General features: G+C 41.7%; 1 pseudogene; it reads left to right on the top strand.

The window, feature by feature from the left end:
- Positions 1–2,621: 2,621 nt before the first annotated feature.
- LOC113241169 (40S ribosomal protein S27-like) lies at positions 2,622–2,840 on the top strand (annotated as a pseudogene).
- The last annotated feature ends 1,225 nt before the right edge of the window (positions 2,841–4,065 follow it).

The following is a 4,065-nucleotide window of genomic DNA, read 5'->3' as shown; positions in this document are numbered from 1 at the left end:
GGGGTGGGGGAATGGGATAGACCGGTGATGGGTAGTAAGGAGGGCACGTATTGCATGGTGCACTGGGTGTTATACGCAACTAATGAATCATCGAACTTTACATTGGAAACCAGGGATGTACTGTATGGTGACTAACATAATACAATAAAAAATCATTAAAAAAAAAAGTCCAAAGTCAAGGTGTCGGCAGGGCTGTGTTCCTTCTGAGAGCTCTAAGGGAAGAATCTGTTTGTGTGCCTTTTCAGCTTCTAGAGGCTGTCGGCATTCCTTGGTTAGTGACCCCTTCCTTGCATTACACCATCATCTTGCTACTCTGACTCTGATCTCCTGCCTGCTTCTCCCTGATGGGGACTCTTATGATTGATTAATTGGACCATCTTGGCAAACTCAGGCAAACTCAGGGTGATCACCCCATCTCAAGACCCTTAACTTAATCACACCTGGAAAATCCCTTTTGACATGCATGATAGGATTCACAGGTTCCAGAGATTAGAACACGGACATCTTTGGGGGCCATTATTCAACCTACCACAGTCATGAAAGACAAACTGTCATAGATTGGAGGAGACTAAGGAGACAAAATATTTAAATACAATTGGATCCAGGACCAGAAAAATGTCAGCAGTGGGCCAACTGGCAAAATTCAAGTAAGGTCTATAAATTAGTTAATCATAATGTATCAATGTTCACTTCCTGGTTTCTATAGTTGCACTATGGGTACATAATATGTTCACATTAGGGAAAGTGAGGTGAGGGGTATACCAATGTCTCTGTACTATTTTTTGTAACTTTTTCATAAGTCTCAAATTATTTCAAAATAATTAAAGGAAACAAACAACAGCAACAATGACCCATAATAAAATACTACTACAATTCCACCAAAATGGCTAAAATAAAGAAAAAAAAGACAATACCAACTTGTTGGTGAGGATGAAGGGAAACTCGAATTGTCATTCAACACTGGTGGGAGTATATAAACTGGTAGAGACATTTGGCAAACTCTTTGGCAGTATCTTCTAAAGCTAACTATACCTTCATCCTCTGTGACCCGGCAATTCCATTTCTAAGCACATACCCAACAGAAGTGCAAATATATTTACCAAAAGAGGTGTACAGGGCTGCCACTCCCCCACAGTCTTGAAAGGAGAAGTGAGAGGGACCTCTCAACTGTCTTCAGATATTGGGGGTCACTGCCACTGGGGAGCCACAGTGGCAGAGTGGGGGTGCTGGGCTTGTGAAGGGGGTTGGGTAGGAGGAGGCGGTGGCCTGGACCAGCCACAGGGAATCAAAATACGAAGGAGAAAGAATTCCACCGAAAGCAGGGAAAAGTGGGAAAACTTCAAAAGGACAAAAAACAATAGAACCAGAGTGCTACCGTCAAACAGGTGGAGCTATGGACCTTGAAATTACCACCGAGAAAAACTACAATGTTGGACCCTTCAGCACCTCTTTATAAGGATACCAGAAGCAACCTGTCATATTAAGCCTGATGGATGGCAGATCATTGTGTAAATTACTTTGCATAAATCTAAACTGATTCACTTTTGGTTCATTTGACCTTTGAATTGACCCTGACTTTTTTATTGCTGGTTTCTCTCCCTAGTTTTCACCACCCTGTTTCCACCTTACTAAATATGATCGGCTCATGCATGTGAATTAAATCATTATTGTTCACGTTTTTACTCTCCTGTCTCTCCACATTACTCTCAATTTGAACATTTCAGCCTGAACATTTCAAATAGGTTTCATATTTCTGTGTCACTTTTCAAACTTTAAAATACGACACCCACCTTCACAATCAACAGTTGCTTTATCCCGGGAATTCCCCTCTATTAGGACAGTAGGCTGTATTTCGGCTTTCATAGCCTGGAGAGATGGAGAGAACACGTACCAGTCCAAGACAGAATAGCCTGAAAGGCTTGGGAAAGAATACAAACAAAAAAATGTCAAAGAACTTGGCCACACGGTTTGTTGTACTTCGACTGTGTGAATGTTTTTTTTTTTTTTTTTTTTTTTTTTTGGTGATAAAATACTGACTGGCTGTTTTCTAGTCTCACCAAAGAAGAGAGCAGGGAGTAATTGGCTTAAATTGCAGAACATCATTTTCGATAAAAGTGAAGGAAAATTCTGTAGCGTGGGTTTTTGGCAGGAAGGAAGTCTTGGAGGTTGGGGGGAAAGGAGAGAGTGGTGAAGTGGAAAGTGCTTCAGGTGAATGGTGACAAAATAAAAGTGCCAGTTCCTGCTTACCGTAAATGTCACCACATGCAAATCATTTCACTTCTGTGGCACTGTTTCCTCATCTCCAAGATGACTTGATGAACTTCAGATTTCGTTTTTTTAACTATATTGTATAGATTAAGCAGGATCCTCGTGGAGGGACATTTCCCTGCAAGATGTATGGCCAATGGCATTTCTCAGTGTAACAAAATAGTGTTCAAGGTTATGACGGCTGCGGTGTGATTTTTGCCTTTTCCTTATTTTGTTTGAGTCAAGTGCATCAGTACATTTTTTTCCCTTTCCTTTTTCTCTTTAAAATAGAACGTTTGTTATTAGACTAGTATATCTCATGGATACAGATGCAATAATCGTCAACAAACTTTCCGGTGGTGTTGACCTCCCCGTGAGAAGAGAAGAGGCAGCACAAGAAGCCGCACCTGACGCAGAGCCCCAACTCCTACTTCATGGGTGTGAAGTGCCCCGGATGCTACAAAATCACCGTGGGCTTTAGCCACGCACGAATGGGAGTTTCGTGTGTTGGCTGCACCACTGTCCTTTGCCAGTCCACGGGAGGAAACGCAAAGCTTACAGAAGGATGCTCCTGCAGCCGGAAGCAATTCTAAAAGCACCCTGAATCAAGACGAATGAGAAACTCTCCCAGCAAACACATTTTGGGTTAAAAAAAATCCTCAACAAAATACTAGCAAGCAGAATCCAACAGCGTGTTAAAAAGATAAAACACCATGACCAAGTGGGATTTACCCTACAAATGCAAAGGGGGGGGGTCCAACATCAGAAAATCAGTCGATAGAAAATGCTACATTAATAGAAGGAAGAAAAAGAACCTATAATCATCTCAATTGCATCAGAGGGCATGACCGAGAAAGTGAAAAGACAACCTACAGAATGGGAGGAAGTATCTGTAGATTATATACCTAATAAGGGTCTGGTGTCTAGAACATCTAAGGAACTCTTACCACTCAACACAAAAAGACAAACAACCCGGTTAAAAAATGGACAAAGGATCAGACTAGATGTTTATCCAAAGAAGATATAGGAATATTCAACAAGCACATGGAAAGATGTTCGTCATCTTCAGTCGTCATGGAAATGCAAATCAAAACCACAATGAGGCAATGAGGTACCACTTCGCACTCCCTCGGATGGCTATTACAAAAAACCAGAAAGAAAACAGTGAGCGTTGGTGAGGATGTGGAGAAATTGGAAGTCTCTTACATTGCTAGTGGGAATGGAAAATGGCTCAGCCACTGTGCAAGACAATTTGGTGGTTTCTCATAAAAGTAAACATAGAATTACCACATGACCCAGCAATTTCACTCCTAGGTTTGTACAAAAGAGTTGGAAACAGGTAACAAATAAATACACGAACACTCTCATGTGTATGGGAGTACTGTTTACACGAGCCAGATGGTGAAAAGAAGCCAAATGTCCATCAATGGATGAATGGAAAAACTGTGGTATATAATACAATGGAATGTTACTCAAGCCACAAAGAGGAATGCAGTCGTGATACACGCTATGACATGTGGACGACCCTCAAAAGCGCTATGCTCTGTGAAAAGAAACCAGACACAAAAGGTCACACATATTGTACGATTCCAGTTATACGGAATGTCCAGAATTTACATGAAATATCCAGAATAAACCTGTAGAGGGTGAAGGCAGGTTGATGGCTGTCAGGGGCAGAGGGAGGGGGAAGGAGGAATGGAGAGCATCTGCTTGACATGCATCAGGTTTCCTTTTGGGGCGATAAAAATGGTCTGGAACAAAATAGAGGTGGTTGTTGCACAACATCGTGATCGTACCAAATGCTGCCGGATTGTTCAC

This window comes from Ursus arctos, chromosome X (assembly GCF_023065955.2).
Source record: "Ursus arctos isolate Adak ecotype North America chromosome X, UrsArc2.0, whole genome shotgun sequence".
Classification (NCBI taxonomy): domain Eukaryota; kingdom Metazoa; phylum Chordata; class Mammalia; order Carnivora; family Ursidae; genus Ursus; species Ursus arctos.
The sequence above is the reverse complement of the archived record's forward strand: the minus strand, read 5'-3'. Positions and strand labels throughout refer to the sequence as shown.